Below are 19,382 nucleotides of genomic sequence, written 5' to 3'. Positions count from 1 at the left end.
CAATTATCCAACGAACCGGGTGGCTGGCCGCCAACGCAGTTGTTTCCTAATTGCATCGACGTTCGGACACGTTGGCACACGAATGCACACGCATCCACGAAAGGCAACTGTCCCTTCGTCAAAGCGGCCTCGAAATTTCCAGTAATTTCGAGTTTGCCACCTCTGATTCGCGGGTCCGCGCGTCGGAAAGTCGCTTTGAGCGCGCGAGTTCTTTCGCGTTTAACGGTAATCAACAGAGAGCAACGAACCACCGGTAATTAATTTGACAATCGTAGACTTTTAGCTTCTACTGGAACACGGGCAAAGGTTAAAAGAACTGTCGCAAATTTTAATATTCCAATGCCAGAAGCCACGATCGATGTGGCTTCGCGGTGAATGTATCTACCGTTGAAGTGGAAATTTCACGCGGATCTCTAACGATGTTGGAGAAGCGTCGAAGAATCAAGAGATTGAGATTGGAGGATGAAAGAAGGTTACATCGAGGCGCCAGATTTTACGCGAACGTGACCGATTTCTAGAAATATCTGCCAAGTGAGCGAAAAAGAGCGTGAAATTGGGGAATGTGCGGAGGGCGCGCGTAATCGTAGAATGGAACAATCGTACGGAGAATTAAGAGAGAAAGCTGCTTATACTGCGTCGTCGAGTCGCTTCGTATCTTCCACATTTGAAACGAAATGCACGTTTAAGAATTATTTTGTAGTATGTGGCGGGTACGCAACGAGGGGACTTTCCGACGGCTGCGCGACACTCGGCAACGATGTATATCGCCGAAGCGAAGTGCCTAAACGAGCCATCAATATCCCAACGGTCCTTCCGCCGGATGTTCGAGAAGAAGGCGTGCGTGGCAACGATCGTGGACGCCTAACGAACGCGTGGATAGCGGGGATATTGAGGGGCGACGAAAAAAAGAAAAGATTCATTCCGTTTCGAACAGCAAAGTGCGAAGGGTCTAGCGTAACAGCGAAGCAAACACATTCGAGAGGCGTGATTGTTAATTGTTGATCGTTAACCGTTGATTGTTCATTGTTAATTGTTAAATAAACCTTTATTGTCGAACATCGAGTGTATTTCTTGGGTACTTACATCTAACACCATCTCGAGTATATTTGTTCGTGATCTAATTTACGCGTAGAACTATTATGCAATGCCGTTTTTCTATTTAAAACCAAAGATAATTTATTACGGTCGAACGTAAAGGATTGGAAGGATCGGTAATTGGAAACGTTTCGGGAAATCTTTGATATATTCGTTCGGTTGGACGTATGTTGTTTAAAGCAGGGCAAACAATCGTGGGAAAAGGCGATGAACGACGAAGGATTCTTGGAAATCGCGTAATTATTTTAGTCAAAGTCGAGAGTCAGCTTTTTCGGCCGTGCAAAGATGCGTTCGCAGAGCTGAACGAATTCCACTGGTTGGCGACGGTCCAATATTTTGTCAAGGATGATATTTACGATTGATTTTATAATAAAAACCGAAATCACGTAGAACGCGTACGTGTGTATAAGGATGTAGTGGAAAACCGTAAATATTATCAAATAAATACGTTATTGACAGCTGCCGTTGAACATTTAAATATTTGTATGATGCGTTCGACTAATTTTTCGCGTACGGAACGCGCGGCGTCTCTCGCGAAATATTCACGCTTTATCGCGATTATACGTGCGAAACAATTTATGCAACGAGTCGGTCGATTCAATTAGAAGAATGCTATGGAACGTTCGCGAAAGAAATATTATCGAGAAAATGTCTATTCGAATGACACGTGAATTTCCACTCTAATATTTTTTCCTTCTTCTCTTTAAAAAGCAGCTGCGGATCGTTCGTTCGTGCAAAGGTCGATTTATGACATTCGAAAATCTTATTTACGTACATATGTTAGATTAAAGGAATTCCATCGGCACTGCAACTGCGATAATCCACTAGCGACGCAAGAAATATTATCCCTCGATCGTTTGTATCGTTCCGCGATTTCACAGTAGCCATTTTTCAAACGCCATTTTTCTCGACGGCCGATTTAGAGCTCGCATTATCCCGGCTCGCAACGCTCTCCCAGCCTTCTGGCATCAGTTTCATCAATTAGGTTACTTAAATGTTTGCACGAGGAAAATCCCGATGAAAATTACGGAGGACCAGGGTAGTAGAGTGGACGGTCGGGGAGGGGAACGGTGCGTGGACCGTCCATACGTTACCAAACTTGCATTATCGTCGTGAATCAGCATCGGATAAATTATTAAAAGCTTAAACCGCGGCGGAAGTATAAATTAATTAGCGCGAACATTAATGGATTTAGTTGGGTATTTGAATAACGCGATAATCGAATGTCGCATACTTCCGGGCCCCGATCGTTTACCGGCCAACGATATCGGCGGTGTATCGATCGTTTGTTTGCGCGAGATTTTAAATGAACGCGCATCGACAGTGCCCAACGACGAATCGAAGGAAAACTGTTAAAAGAAAACAGAGGATAGAAGATATGGGTGAAAGAATTTTTGTAATATCGTACGTGATAAAAAGCGTGACGAGTAAATTTAATAGGGCAGCCTGCTGTTCTTTTAAAAAGATATGGAAACGCGACAGGTTTTTACAATATTCCTACCCACGTCTTGGACCTATACCTGATGCGATATTCCAGTCGTATATAGGATACGTTTTCGTAGCGGACAACATGGCGCGACGTAGAGGAACAAGGAGGATAAAGGTTAAAGGTTATACGTTAGGACCGACTGACAATGGCTCGCGTAAAACAGATACGAAGGAAAACGCAGTGTAAGAGGCAGGGATCTCGTTGATAGAGGACGAGGTCGAATTTATGAGAGTTGCCGACCTTAAGAATAAGGAACCAAACGGGCCTTTACGTCCCCGTTTTACTACCTCTGTCCAAGATTTGCATAACGTTCGACCCTCCCTTTTCGCTCCTTATTCTTTCCCAAAAGAAACCATTCCCCTGCACCTGTACAACTTTTTGTCGTCTATCCAGATATGTGTAATTTTGTGTGCTACGCTAGATTAGCCGCGTAGTAGTGACACGCATATACGAGTATGAGTGTGTGGCAGTATGTGCGTGCACAGCGTCTCGTAAAACAGAAAAATGCAACTGTTCCGTTGGTAGTGTGGTAAAGAAGATGGTGAGACAAGGAGAGTGCTGAGACGCGTGCGAATGCGTATCGACGAATATCTTGTAAATCGCATATTAAATAAATCTGAAACTATTTTGATATCGATTCCAAGTATAATCTAAGTGTTCCTGTACATTTATTTCGGCGATTAACCCTTTCGCTTCGATAATCCAGTTCGCCGAAGTACTGTCACTGAGCGAAAGCACGCGCCAGAAATACGCACAGTGTTCGTGGTTGCTGTATATACGTTTTCCTAAGTCTTAAATAACAATAATTCTTGTAAAAACCGTACATGAAATATCGTTCCACTGCCAATGAATTTAATAGATTTTTTAGCATGAAACAGTATACGATCGTTTGGATGTTTGAAACATATTGCGTGAAACGTTTCGATGTTGTTTCAACAATGAGTAACTTTAAGAAGCGATTAATCCAACATGTCAATAAAATCAAAAGAAAATGTTCTGCCGATAACGAAAAGATATATCGTTGACTACAGATAGCACTTGTATATGCATCATTTGCGTGCCGGATATATAGAGTGTCGGACTCGGAAGTCGTCGCGTGGTCGCCGCCTATAAGCGGCACTCGAAGCGACAGGGTTAAGATCCGCAATTCTGAACAATTCTTCAACGAAACACAGGGGACGATCTTTGAATCGAAAGGAGGAAGGGAAGCCGCGTGTTTGGTCGCTTCGACGATCCGCGAAATCCGCGATAACGAGGTAACTTACAATTAGCGACCAAGTTCGTTCGAAGGCAGTCTCCGCTAGATGAGGAGCCCGGAGATCCTCAAGGTTCGATGGAATCTTTTATGGGAACTTAATTGGCATCGATCAGCCGATCACTTTTGACCTTTCGAGCATGCACGCCTCTTCCGACTCGCTCGACCGTCTCATCGACGGAAATATTTAATTGATTCTGGCGTGCGCCGTGCCACGCCGTTTTTCAGCTTTCGGTGCAATCAATTACGCTTGTACGGCATCTCGTTTCACGCTGATAGACGTTATTGTATAGCGATTTTCCATTCTCGGATTCGTCTCTTTGATTTCGAGTGCATTTATGCGCGGCTCTCTTTGATGTATTTCTATGTCGTTCGCGACCGAGTACATTAATATTGTGTACAGGGCGCACCGGTTGTTAATATTCGTTTCCATCTCCATCGTTTAGTCGATCTGTGCCTCCACTTTTTCTTCCCTCCTCGTTTCCTAGTACGAGTAACGCTTCGTTGTATCGTAATTATCTCGTTCAGCTGAGCGATCGTTCTGTATCGCGATCAGCGTGCGTATGTATTCGCTTGCTCTCATCGTTTAATATATATAAAAAAAAAAATATATATATATATATAAATATGAACGTTTAATTATGTCGACGGCGCAGTGGCATCGCGATAATTTTTTGCGGGTCTCTGGATCAAACCATTGGAAGAGCAATCAAAAAAATTACAGTTCGGAATCTCTTCAATTTCGCGTTAATCGCGCCGACATTAAACCTCCTCCCTCCGTTTTTAACATCTGGCTAATTTTAGCACATAATTCTGTTAAATGGCACAAGAGTAATTATTCCCCCTTTCGCGTTCCTTTCTCCTCTTTCTTTCTCGTCTCTCTTTACGAATATAGAAATATCTCGTATTCACAAACCATATACAAGCCAAGGATATATTTTGCGACCGTTTAAGAATATTTATGACAAGATTTCGCGATTTATCGTATTTATCAACCGCGATATCCGAAAAGTTAACAATACGATCTCTTTTCCCTATGCGATCCTCGCCATATCGAGCAATATCGATTCGACTTTAATTAAAAGATCACGGAAAGTTTCCAAGCAGAAAAGCGACCTTATCGAACTGTTTTCGTTCCCCCTGCGAATCGGTTCATTGGCTTTAATTTTGGCATTAGCCGCCCTCGAACTCTTTTCCGCCCGGGGTTCTCCTCCTTTCCACTTTTCCTTCTCCTTTCCTCGCCCAACTTGTATTCCTACTTTCCGATTTAGAAATCGACCATGCCGGCCGACGATGCTGCCCGAGCGGCGTCTGTAATTGGATGATTCTGCTTTATTGACACTGGAATTAACCGTTCACCGAGCGTGTTTTCTGCTCGAGATGCACGACGATGTGCCGCGTTTCTCGATCCTCGTTGAACCGCTTCATTACGTATACTTTCCCACGGAATTACGTCTAATTTCACCTCGTGTAACGCAAAATTTAATAACATCCTGAGCCCAGCAACGATCCTATAAATTGCTAAATTATATACAGAAAGTTTGGCGAATAATTACGTGGTGGAAAATTCGGACCTTCGCAGCATTCTGGGCCTTGAATTGCCTCATTTTTTCTCGAATCTGTGCGATGCAGTTGCGTGTTTAATTAAATTTGTTATGTTCTATTGGCTGGGCGGAATGTTTGCGCCATCGATACGTTCGATTCCGAACTGTTGTACTACAGTTTTTAATGAAAAACACCAGGCAATAGGAGAGAGGGCGGGCGAGTAAAAAATCAGCCAGGTGTCGTCGGAGTTGTTCAAAATTGTACAACTTTTAATTGGAAGAATCTCGATGTTCTTCGTTGCTTTAACAGGCAAGTAGGGTGGAAAATTGGAAGACGTACTCGTATAATTAATAACTTTTTCATAGATTCGGAACATTGTATAAAGAAACAGAAACGCAACGCTGGGAGATGAAAAGGAGGGGGACGGGGGGCAACTGAATGACTAATTATTCCACGTTTAAACTTGCATCACGTGTTTACTTAGCTCGAAAAATCAAACAGCGCGTAAACAGGATCCATCGATCGAATAAAAATACGCAAATCGCGGTTGTAGGAAAAAAGTCGAATTACTTACGGACAAACTATCGCGATCGATTATTATCGGAATTCCGGATAAACGAGAGGTCCAAGTTTCCGTTGGTTAGATGGAACATTGGAAGAATCCAGAAATCAATAAGAGGTACACGAGCTGCGATTCGATAGCGCGATCAGAGGCTACGGGTCGAAGAGAAAGGCGGCTATATATCAGTGGAAAGGAAAGAAAGAGGTTCGAGGTGGTTCTCATCGCGACGCCGGCTCGAAAACATCGAGAAAACTTCCAAGGGGAAGAAGCAATAGTCACGAGTGGAAAGTTCTGAATGTCCACTAACAATCTGTGCCGTTAGAGCGAGACCCAATCCCCCTGGCTCGTCCTCCTCGTTGCCAGAAAACCGCCGTCGTTGCCCCTTTCTGTTCGACCAGCGGCATTTTCTGTATCAATCCGTGGCCAAACCATTGCCACCCCAGCCTTTCTTACTTTATGGCATGAGGATTCTAATTTACAGTCACGCTCCAAAACCGATTCTTCTGCTTTTCTCCAATCTCGCGTTTCTTATGTTCTCCTATCTCCGTGCGGTCTATTACACCGTTGACCTACAAACTTCTCTTCGTCTCGGCTACCCTCGCCATCTCCAGTTCCCTCTTTCTCTCTCTCTCTCTCTTTCTCGTTCGCGATGTACGCTCGACGAAACTTTGATGGAGCGCGACTTTGGGAAAATAGAAACTTCGATCAGATATGGCCGGATATTGCGATATTTGAGCGGTGCCGTTCTCTCGTCGACAAGCTGCTCCTCCGGTTCCTCTTTGGTTCACTTCATTGACGATCCGACGATTGTCCGCCACCGGGGGAGGAAAAAGTTTCGCTGTAAAAACCGACGATAGTTGGATACCGCCGATAGAGGGGCTGGATCGGCGTAGTTATTAAACCGATCAAATTTACTCGATTGGATTTTTCACGAGAACGCAAAGGACGAAGCTTTCACGTGTAATTGTTCGTACGAGGAAATACGAAACCATTTGCACGTAACTATTTTTATTTCAAACTTTTTACCATGAAAATTTTACCGCGATAAATTGCTAGTTCACCCTCAACTTCTATAGTCCCGCTGTACGTATTCATAGTTGCAGCAATTACTCCACAGCAAGAGAATCTGTATGCCTGCAAGTTTTCTTGCTTCGATGGTTTCCAGTCTAACGTATCCCCCGACACTGCTGAAACCCGAGAATTCCAAGATGCATGAGACATTCTCGATCTTGTACACCTCTAGAATGTCGATAATATCCCAGACCGCAGCGATCCTTATTCTACGTTGACCGTACTTACATTTGTATCTTATCCTACCTTGGTCTCTAATCTCCGTTCCGTTGCATTTAATCGAGGTCGTGGAATCGTTGTACGTCGATACAGATACTACGTACGTGCATAAGTACGCAACCGACACACACATTGCCGCGTTATCGCGTACGTACATTTTCGAGGCGCGAATATCCTTTGTACCGCGTTTCCAACTAGTATCCTTCGACTTCCTTCTTCGACCCGACCTTTCTGGTCGCCGTTTTTTCCCCCCACAGCCGCGGAGAATGAGAATTCCGACTTGGCCGCACGAGAAACGCGCGAGATCGACGGGAATTTAATTAAAGCAACGCGGTCGCGTCAAATGGGAAGGGGCTTTAAAGGACGAGGCTGCTCGCGTCCACCTACGTTTCATCCGTGTGCTTTACGCTTTACGAATGGAGGAAATTTATATCGATCGCGTCGACCGATTCAAGAATACCAGCGGAAATTTCGGACAAAGTTTCGACAAGCTTTTCGTGTCGCGAGACATACGCGACGAGTTCCACGCGGTCGTCGCCTATTTCCACGAGAATACGCGCGATAAAATACGTACAGCGAAGACGGTCGATCCGGCTGGAATTCGACCGCGAAAGCACCGTTTCGCGAGCTGTTCGCGTTTACGGTAAATGCAAGGGTCGGGAGTGTCACGGCAGCTTTTGATCTCCTTTATGCAGCTCCGCTGCGCGATCGGCGCGCGTCGTATCGGGTATTTGAGTTTTATTTGACAGCTTATTTGCCGGCACGGTGGAACGCTCTTACGAAAATACGCTTTTGTTCCGCCAGCGTTTTCACCGGTGATCTTGATAATAGCGTACGTTCGCGGCAATATGAAAACGGACGGAGCCGATGGGTTGATTATTTTAATCCAACAGGCGATGTAGGTTCGTATAACTTCAGCTTTCCTTCAACGGTCCTAACGAATTATTCTACGCGAGACTTTAATAATTCTATTTTCTTTTTCCTCTTTTCGCTGGAAATAGAATGTTTCAGGGATGGACATCGAGAAGAACGCGAACGATTTTGAAATAACGTTGCGTGCCGCGAATCGCGTCTTTCGTTTTTAATGCTATTTTTAATTGAATTAATATCCCAACAAAGTTACACCGATGTTCCATATTGCCCGCGGACAGAACAACGTTGCATAATACCACAGGCCGCAGCAATGCTTTCTATCAAAATAGTATCGGATTAACTACATTCCAAATATTCGAACAAAGTTATATCGCATTATCAGTATGCAAGAGCGTTTCGAGCAATCGAGGTAGCACGCACGTGGCCGATTAAAAATACAATGTTGCTGTCGGTAGCTCGTCAAAACGCCGATGCAATCGTACGTTTCACGGATTATCGTCCTTTTATCGTTTGCAGGCACTCGATCCACGCGATCGTTTTCCACGACCGATTCCGTTCGGACGAAAATCCGACCGGTAACTAGCGTCGGATCGCTTCTCTGTTTCCTGATCACTCGATTGTTCTTCATCGATGGAGACAAGCGACGATGAATTACAAGAAACAAAATGCGCTTTCGCGATGCAAATGCTGACTACACCGTTCGATGGCTGCACGATCAAATATTAGTCTGGCGAATCGTATAACGGATTGTTTGTTTCTGTGTTGTTATGGTTAACGTAAACTAGGATAAATAACCGTCGAGCGAGTTGCAATTATACCGCAAAATAGTAGCACGTATCGCGCTCGATCGTACGCTCGCGTTAATTGCGCACTTGTGTGCCAACGGGCGCCTGATTATTCGGTAAAATTCTACTCGCCTCTGTTCCGTTAATACCGTCTTGAGGAGCTTGCAATGCCGGCCGTTAATCGTTCGAGAATCGATTTCCGATTTTACGCGTCCAATTTGAAATAAATTAACGACTAGTTATGGCACTGATACTCCATCTCTCCAAATGTCTAAATAATTCGCAAGAAACAAGATTAATCGTTGGCTATCAACTACCGCCAATGGATTAACTTTGGTAAATTTAATAACTGTAAGGGTAATTACGATACAACGGATGTCCACCTATCGATCGCAACAGAATCGCAAAATATTTGATTAAGATACTCGATGGAGAAAATTCTCATTTCCCACTGCCGGTTATTTTTCATCGTCGGTTGCCTTTTAATATTTCGTCTTTATTTATTTCGCGACATACGGCAAGACGTAGTTGTTGGCTTGAGAACGATGGTTATCCTAATTTAAAAGTTAGACACGGAATTCCAGTTGGGAAGATATAAAAGTCAGGATGGGGAAAGTTATAGCGGAGAGAAGAGCGGGTCCGCACGTGCACTCGTGGCATTTAATAAGTAGGTTAGAGAATGCATTGGAAATTATGGGTTAGGAGATACGCTCGGTGCCGATCGGAACTGGTTCCGACGAAGGATGCACCAGTAAAGGGGGCGCGTTTCTTTTCCTCTTTTTCATTTCCCCCGACCGTTTCGATCGAATAAGTTCGAAACACGATGCGATACACGGACACAGAAACGCGGTACGACGAACGCTCGAAAGCTGCGGATGCTCGAAAAGTACGATTGAAATTTCGGAAACAATCCGCCGTCCACCGATAAAGTCTTTACCATTGGAATCTTCGCTGTTTCTTGCGGCCGTTCGATGACAAAGAACCATTCGATGCTGCAACGGTTTCGTTCGATCTTTGCGTTTCCTTCGCCTTCGCCATTTCTATTCGTGATACAGTAAAACGTACGTCGATACAGTAAAACGGCCAACCACTGTCGACACGATCGTACATTTTATTCGACTATATTTAATCGCTGTATCGATAATAAAATCACGACAGAGGATCGATCACTTTCGGTCCTCACCGATCACGATTTTCGCGATCGTTTCGCCGAAACATTTCGATGGGGGATAAAACGTATAACGGTGTCGCGAGAAACTACGATCGGGCTGGCGCATCACAGAGACCAAGCGAAACACGCTCAACTCCCGCGGAACCAGGAATTTATTCCCGATCCTGTTGGTTCGTGTACGCGCGAGTGCGCGCCGAGGGGGGTCGCGAGTCGTATAATTTCGAAATCGATGGATATCCACGCGGAATAAATCCTCGAGAACGTACTTATCCTGCGCGTGTGTCAGCCCCCAGCGCGAAATAAATGCGTTCCGTTGCTCCATGTTCCCGGTTATATTCGATAAATCTGGTCACCGTCCTTTTCTTCGCAGCCCCCACCATTTTCTCCACGCTCGACTACTTAAAGATTTACGGCACGCCGGATTTGCACGCCAGATATTTATACCCTTGTCAAAGCTGTCACGGGTTGCGGCCTAGGTGTACGCCTCGGGCTTTGCGCACAGGTGAGCCTGTTTCGGCTACCTGTTCGTGACACTCGATCGTGACAATTCGATTCGGCTTTATCCACGGTTAATTCCGGCAAGTCTGCGTCGTCGGTTCGTAATTGAATCGTCACGCACCGTGTAGGACCATCGATTACTTGCCGCGGAATCGGATGCGCACGTAGGCCGCGGCTAAATACGCTACGTATTTAGCCGATATAGGCGTCGTGTCGGCCCCGTTACGATATCGCATGCAGTATCGGGGCCGGCCGATGGGCTTATTACATTGAATTACAGGCGCACGGAAATCGGCCTCAGAAATTACGTGTCATCGGGGATGTCGACAGGAACGGCAGCGTTGACAACAGTTTCCGCGATTTTGACGCGTTCCTCGTCGCATCGTTCGAGCACGTTGGCCTTCGAACGCCGTCTTCTGTGGTTGCACCATACAAATTAGATACGCGCGGCGACGTTACGGCGATGGCGTTTAACCCAGCCTGGGTTTCAAACGTACGCGACGCTTTGTCTCGTTAGAGGCGGACAGACCACCGTGCTTAAAAATACATCGTCGAATCTCGCGGAATTTTATCGCCAATTTGTTCGCAAATATCGCGCAAATATCTACTTTATCTTCCCAGTCGGATTATTAACTTCTCCGGTGACCGTAACAATTTAAAGGAATTTTACCGTATCACCGATCCAAGCACTTTGCCAAAGGACGATCTTTGATATTTAACGTCGTTGAATACGAGCGCGTTCTTTCCAGCGATTGCAGACTCGTCGTCGGTATGAAGAAACGGAGACTGACGTGGAATCGCGTGACCTCCTCTACGATGCATAAACTTTAACGATATTACACGATTTTCATTCGCTCGCGCGACAACTCTTACACGGTAAGACGCAATATTACATATTACGAAAGTTACGAGTAATTCCTTCGCGCGACGCTGCTATAGTTGTTCTACCTTTCTGTCTTTCCTTTGCGCGAACACACTTTATCGAAAGGATAAAATGCTTATATCGTAGCGATGAGTCGTGATTGCCCGACGTCATTTCATTTTTCCAATAAACCTTTTACGGCCCAGAGGCGAGTCTCTTTCTCTTCTTTTTTCCTTCTCTTATTCCCCTCGTCACTATGCTCTCTCTCTCTCTCTCTCTCTCACTCTCTCTTTCTCTCTTTGCCCGTCAGTCTCTTGTGCATTGCTCCGTTCCGTTCGTTCGCGCGCATTATGAACGAGAGAACAAATAGGAATGAAGGGGCTAAAGTGCGAATAGAATAGAACCTTCGGATCTAGAAACGAAGCCCGGAGAGAGTACGGAGGAAGGGAGATCCGGGAATGATAAGCGGATCAGTTGTAATACCGTAGATCTTGTCGCTTCGCCAGTCAGGCTTAAAGGACTCGATTCGTTGACTCGATGACTGGGCGATAACGTTTGATCTTCGACCAAAGCTAAGAGCATCCTTCCTCGCGATAGTTGTTTTAAAAAATTCTACGCGAAGATTTTGTATATTGAAATTCCTGAATGTTACCCAGTATAGAAGCTTCGACGTTTCCACTTTGAAGTTATCAAACCCGTCAAAACGACGAATTTTTTATTCCCTTGGTTTAATATTACCAACGATACGCGTATAGGTATTCTCGATAAAATTCATATCGATTTTCATTCGGATAGAAAAATAATTACGCGCAACTCGTTATAATCATCTACAGGATGTTCCATTTTGTTCCGCCAAACGGTATCGGTATGTACTACGATCGAAAATAAGAACTCCATGTTGAACGTAGAGTCGTAGACGCTTTATTACAAAGTTACAGCAAAGATAACCGGCTTAGTTGTGCGTGGAAACGACGTGAATTTCAAAGAAATACGGACGACACACTGAACGAGAACTTCGGTAAACGCGACCATCCGATCGAACGAGAATCCACTCGTTTATAATTTTGGTATTTTCGTTGTAACTTTGTAGTAAAACATCCGCGTAAAAATGAAATATCTCATATATACGTGGTTCTTTTTTTCTTAATACGTTAGTGCCAATCTGCGTCGAGTTTTCCTACTGTTTCCATTGTTCGTGCCGTTTTCAACTTTGACGGTTTGAGGATCAGAGTTGGTTTAATTGGCATGGAATACGTTTCGTTCCATCGATGTTTCATAATCCTTCTTCAAACTTTTCAAGTTTCTCAAATATAACGTTGTCGTCATCTATGAATGGAATAGCAATTACTTTGTAATCTACTAGGTTGTCCGAAAAGTTTCTTTCGTTTTATGAGGAAATAATAGACGCACAATACCTTTTGTTTTATATTATTTTATCGAATTATGCACGAACGTAATAATAGAAATAGAACGAAATGGATCATATATAATTCAATAAGAACCTGTTCGACTTCCGGAAAGAAAGTGACTGTGCCACGAATACATCTTTTATGCACTTCTTCCAGCTTCTATACAATCGTCTGTTATATCGATACACGTAATACAATTTAAAGTGATTAAGCGTGATAGCAAACTAAAGAATCTTCGGACGATAAGTATACGGAACATCGAGGGAAAGCTGATTAAGAAGCCGATAAAGTGTAACAAGGTACATTTTGCAATTAAGGATTACATTATACTGTAGAGTAATAAGCTTAACTTATAACTTTCTCTATAATACTTTATGCTCATCCCCTCGACCCAGATTCTCCTTTTTCAAATAATACCATACCCCGACGCTTTATTCTTATTTATCATCATTTTTCTTATCGAGTACGCCGACCTCCCACCCTCGAAATTTCATTCCAAAAATCGGAAACAAACCCCATTTAACCGATGCTCTCCTTGTTCTATTGGATTGGGATTTTGTCATCAACACTTAATGACAGAATCGTCATAATTCTTCCCAACCTGAATTGTTTCGTTCAAACTGGAACAATATCCCGTTGCATATCGTTGTCTCTCGGATGTCAGGAAATACGAAACATTGGCGTGACTAGAAAAGATATTTCTTAAAGTAGGAAATTTTATATAATTTCAGTGGACGTAAATATAACGCGATACGTTGAGCCATCAGTTCCAAACGAAATTTCACGGTTGGCTTAATATTTTATTTATTCCCTCGATGTATTTTATTTCCCGCAGATTGCAGGAGCAAGATTAAGGAACGTTTTTAAAGAGTGTCGCAGTTATAAATATGATTTAACGCGAGCACGTTATTTTCTCGAGGTGTGTGGCAACCCGACGAGGAGGCAAAGTAGGAACCAAGAGGGAACCGGGGGTTAGATAGGTAGCGGCAGAACAAATTCGTCGGTGAATTACTTGCCTTCCCGAATTCCCGGGCCCCGGCCATCTACGATAATTTATTTCCCGTGGAATTCGTTGCATTCTGGCGAGGTGATAAATTAAGAGAGGCTCAATTGTTTCAAGAGAACGATCCTGCGGCTGGCTGGTAGCGGTTTGTCGTGCTGCAAAGGCGGCCATATCTATCCCGTTAAAAGAGCTCCGAAACGATCATCGTTTCTTTCTTTCGTTTGCAAATTCGTCGAACGATTTTATCCGGCGTCGAAAAACCCACCGAATGAAAGACAGAGAATGAAAAATAAAAAGGGCGAGAAGAGACAGAGAGCGCGAGAATGGTCGGGGGAGCATCGGGTTCGCGTTTCTTTTTTGCTACCACAGAAACGTTTCTGCGCGAGAATTAACGGGAAATTTATTAGACCCGTGTAAAGTGATAAATCATTTGTTCCCAGAAATGGGTAATTCGTTTAATTGACGAGAACCACGTATGCCATACGGTTTCTATATGCAGAACAAGCACGAGAGACGAAAGAACGAAACTAATATATTTATATGCAGTATGCTCCGTTAAATCCGTGAAACTACGAAAGATATAAACGCGCGATCTATTCGTTGGAAAAAAGTTTCCCAGCGTTGCACTAGAAATGTAGGTCAGAGCGTAGAAAGATAGGTTATATGGAAAATTTCTAACGAGAAGATGGATAATTTTTAAATATAGTTTCTAAGTAATTCGATCATTACCGCTTCGACGAATCATCCGCGTTATCACGAGAAATAATAGCTTGCTAACAATCTGCTAAATTTAACCAATTACGATCCAATTCCTCTCTCGCTTTTATTTTCTTCGACTATGACAAACGATCTCATCCGTGTGCGACATCGATCGATCTAGAAATCCTCGAATCAATTCTCTCGCGTTATTACAGTACAGTGCAGTAGCGGCGCATATTGAGGAGCGAAATCCGTCTTCGCGAGGACGTTTGCCGAAAACGGCGAAAAACGTATGACACGACGCGGTTGGATCCGATAATAATCGGCACGATAGGACGATACAGGACGCGAGGAAATATTACGAGAGAGCGTAATGGTCGCGTTATCGGACGTGCTCGTGCGACGCCATTCGAGACCCCTGTAACTAATGGAGAGATGCGAAATGATGGGACGACGGAGGAGCGGCGGCGACGACGAAACGGACGTTTAATGGGTCGAAAAATTTGCATAACACACGTTTAATGTATACTCCTTCTGTCGCGCGATGGAAATATCAGCGACGCCTGTGTGCCACGTCAGACCCCGGAATTACGGATACCGTGTACGTTTCCGATGCGATGTCGAGAGGCGCCCGTCGCCATTCTCTTCGTTCGTCACGTGCAAATGCATTGCGCTTTTGATAATTGGAGCGGAACGAACGACATAAGCTTTGCACGGTGCGTTGCGTATCGTTTTACAAGCTTTTGAATTGTCAGAGCGTTTCCAGCCAGCTCTAAGGAGATTGTCGCAAATCCCACAATTGTTACACCGAGTTCCTAATTGCTTTGCAACATTGCCACGTTATTATCGAGGAAGTTCGGCGAATAGTTGCTACATAATAACCTATAATGTTCGCGAAATCTAAAATTTACTAGTCAGACAGTTGGCATTACTGCTGGTTATATTACGCATAAAGCTGTTGCCACAAAAGGTATAACTCGCTAATCACTCGTCAACCGCGCGCACTCAACCTCCCTTTCTTCCATCGTTGGAGCTCAAAGAATAATCACCTTCGCTAATCGCTAGAATATTACATTTCTAAAAACGATACTGCACTCGTACCGATCCATTCTAGTCGCATTATGTCGTAATTAATAGCCGTTCGTTGGCAGCGGTCGTTGACAAATCGAATCCCTGCAGACTGGCCGGCTCCGTAGCTAGCTGTTTCGCTCGGCAAACGAAAGACCGGTCAGCGTTTCATCGATCTTTGAGTCGCGTTTAAGGGATTATCAGGAGCCGGCTGTTGGCACCTGTATCTTCTTAACGCCCTTTCTACGCTCTCGATATAAATTGATAGCAATTACGTCGTTCCAAGAGTGACCCATTATGAGCGACGAGCGAGTCTCGAAGGTTAGTGAAAGAGAAGGCTACGTAGATAGCGTCTTTCGTTCTGCGTTCCAAGACGAGCAAAGGGCGTTAGGAATAAAGGGAAGAGGATAAGAAGAGACGCGAACAAAGGAGACGGTACACCGATGCGTCTACGCGTACACATCGATGTGTGTGTGTGTGTATGTGCAGGTATTTGAGTGCCTCTCTAGCGGCACGAAAAGGCCAGAGACGAGGGATATCCGGTTGCTCCTTTTGCAAATACTTGAAATCGCGTCGCGTCGTCGACCGAGGCTGCGCGACGCCGCACGGCTGTACAATGGAATTTTCAATATTGTGCCGAGAGATTGCCCTGATTAATGAGACAACGTGGCCCTCCGAGACATTGTTCGTTACCGCATGCGGCCGACGCGTGTATCGCCGCGCCGTCTGTTATATTATATTATATGCCACCGATTGGTTTCACCTTGCGAGACCTGACCGACATATTGCGGTTAATTGGATGGTTTTGTTCAAACCAAAATGTCGATCCAAGATGGTCAGTTTCCTAATACCGATACAAACGGTTAAAACACTTAAAGAAAAAAGAAAAAAAAAGAAAAAAAAGACGTACTCGAGCGGTTATCTCGACTTTTGAGATTTAATTACCGCTTGGAGAATTAATTGGGATAAACTGCGGTAAAACGAACGCATAGATATTTAATCGCAAGAGGAAAAGATTACGGATCCTCTATCTTCCTTCTGTTCAACAAGCGAAGATGATTGTACGGGAAAAAAAGAGGTAGAATTTATCGCTTAAAGTTTACAAGTTTGTGGAATTTGTAAAACTTACAATTTCCCAAGCGTAGAATAAAAACGTTTTGTTTAATGGTGGTCGGGAATCGGTGAATCTAACTGGGAAGTCAGAAACTGCGTGAAACTCAGCATTGTTTCCAACTTCCGTTCACCGCAGAACAAAGGGCGAACAGTGTCGCAGCACTGGGAAAGTCGTGTTAAGGGAAACGGTGAAAGGCAGGCCGTGATTCCTTGGCAAGTTGGTGGTCAGTTTGTTAGTCAGTTAGTTAGCAATCAGTTGTCAATCAGAGTTGCCTAAAGCTGGAAGCCATTAGCCTAAAAGTCACGCTTAGAAGCGGTCAAGTTACGGGCGATTCTCGGTTAGGTTGATGTTCGAGGTGTAAATGTTTCTATCGATTCGATGAACGAGCAGATCCAATGGAAATTATTTCGTTAATGTTAACCTAGCTGTCTTTGGTCTTATTAGCAGAAATTTCGTCCAGCACAATTGCCGATAAATTGGATTATTGATTGAATAAGTTACATCGACTAATTTATGTAAGTGGAAGTTCGTTTATCGGCTTTATTAGCGAGATTATTGCAATTAATTGCTCGATGCAACGCGATAATGAAGATACGATCCGTAGTTTTACTTGCGAAATTAATGACTCGAAAACACCGACTGTTTTCACCTCGAACGAACGTGTAAATTAAACGAATGTATCTATAAATTGGCAATTACAAAAATTTCACACACACGGTAAACATGGATCGGAAATGTATCCTACTTTTCGGCTCATCCTATGCGATAAACGATATCGACTGGACAGCTGGAAAGCGACGTTTAACTTCGCATCGTAGGATTTTTCGCAAATATCGCTACTGATTTCACGAGAAATATCTTGGCAATTATTTACGCGACATCCGTCAGACATCGAAGCATTTTTCCCATTACCTACTAAATACGTTGGAAATTGGAAACGCGTAGGTAGATCGATGAAATTTAATATTTGATTGTGGGCATAAATTCGAAGGATTTGTAAAGGAGCGGCAAAAGGGATTCGCCTAGACACGCGATGATCCGGAATTCCTTTCGCGATTTCACAGACGCGCGATCCCACGCGACGCGTTAAAAGAACGAAGCCGGAACGAGCTTTGGAATTTCCTATCCTCCCGTCTTCCGTGCTCGAATACCTGCATCACTGAATACTGCTGGCTGGCCAAAGGGGACTTTTCCGCAAGAGAATTCTCCGATACGAATGCCTGCGGGGTAAAACGGTTGGGAACAGGCTTACTTGCTTAATACTTAGACGCCGGAATTGCGCAAGTGGTTCGGGATCAGGCAGATAGAACGTTTTCCTTTGCAACCTGTTACAACGAAAAGCAGTACACCGATGAATTCCGCCGAACGCGGATAAATTCGTTAATTTCTCGCCAGGGACAACGGCAACTTCCTTTCCAGCGTTTCGACCCGAAGATAACTCGCCTGGTAATATTATTTCCAGGACTTAACTTCCTCAGACTTACAAGAACAGTATCTAACTTCCTTTTCCTTTCTTTGAATCCCGTGGGAATCGAATCCCTCGCGTTAATTAATCTGCTTTCTACTCGTGCAATTGTACGGTTTCGTCAGAGTATTATCGCGCCAGATGAACACGATTGCCATTCTACATTTTGCAAAAAGACTTGTTTCAGTGACAAAAATGTTCTATATAATTCTAGTAAATAGATGAGTAGACATAAGAGAGCAGGAATATTTTTTATCGGTTCGGTAACGATCACGGTTTTCCAATGATCGTGCAAATGCAAATTTTACTTTCGACGTAACATTGGTTCGAACAAAGCAGGGCGATCGAACACTTCAACAGGTCTTTGGTCGCAGCAAGTCGGACGAATAATCCTCTAATTCGAGATTCCTTGGCTAAAAACTCGGCCCATAAATTTCAATCGAGTAGAGGAGAGACTTTTAAGCGTACAGCCATTCTCGCTCGACTTCCCAACGAGCTAAAAATCTTGAAAAATCTTTGATACTCGCGGAAGGCGGTGGCATCGTTACTAGCATCATCGTAATTCGTATGGCGGCCGCGTAAAAGCGGTGGCCCTGTAAACAAGAATAATCTGCTCCATTCCGGACGGAGTGGCTCGGCCCCATTATACCCTCAACACGATCGATTTTACACGGATTCCAGTCGCTGCTTCTCCGTCTCTTCCCGTTTGCGGCACGCGGAATTCCGCCAGGACACTCGCGAGTCCATCGCCATACTTAATACTCATTTAGCCAGCTCTTAGTCTCGGTGTAAACGATTTCCGCAGGATTATGCTAGTAACCTTCCCGATATATTCCTTTCAGAAATCCACACAAAGATATGATAGGACAAACTTTAATAGGTTCGAGTTTAAACGAATATAGCTTAATCGTAACTTGCTAAACGAGTAAGCCCACTATGGTCTCGACGCTGCCAGAAGAATTATAACGATTCCCTTATTGTCCTAAAAACTACTATTTAAGAGGAATTTTGTTATCAGCACCACGAGGATCGACGATGCAATGCATCTGATCTGCTAAAACATTTATCGTTATATTGAGATAAATCGCGGTTAAAAGCATCGGTCGCTAGAGTATACGGAGTTGAGCATTCCGTGTGACCGATGCTTATTTAAAATTTCAACGATAACTTCCAACTCCACATATTTCCTATTACACCAT

General features: G+C 44.0%; 1 protein-coding gene across 1 annotated transcript in view; it reads left to right on the top strand.

Moving 5' to 3' along the window:
* Positions 1-19,382, top strand: part of LOC100651512 (B-cell receptor CD22) — a 310,916-nt gene that overhangs the window by 104,678 nt on the left and 186,856 nt on the right. The gene's annotated exons all lie outside the window — the stretch shown is intronic.

Source organism: Bombus terrestris, chromosome 1, assembly GCF_910591885.1.
Source record: "Bombus terrestris chromosome 1, iyBomTerr1.2, whole genome shotgun sequence".
NCBI classification, from domain to species: domain Eukaryota; kingdom Metazoa; phylum Arthropoda; class Insecta; order Hymenoptera; family Apidae; genus Bombus; species Bombus terrestris.
Note: the sequence above shows the minus strand (reverse complement) of the source record. Positions and strands in the feature narration are given on the sequence as shown.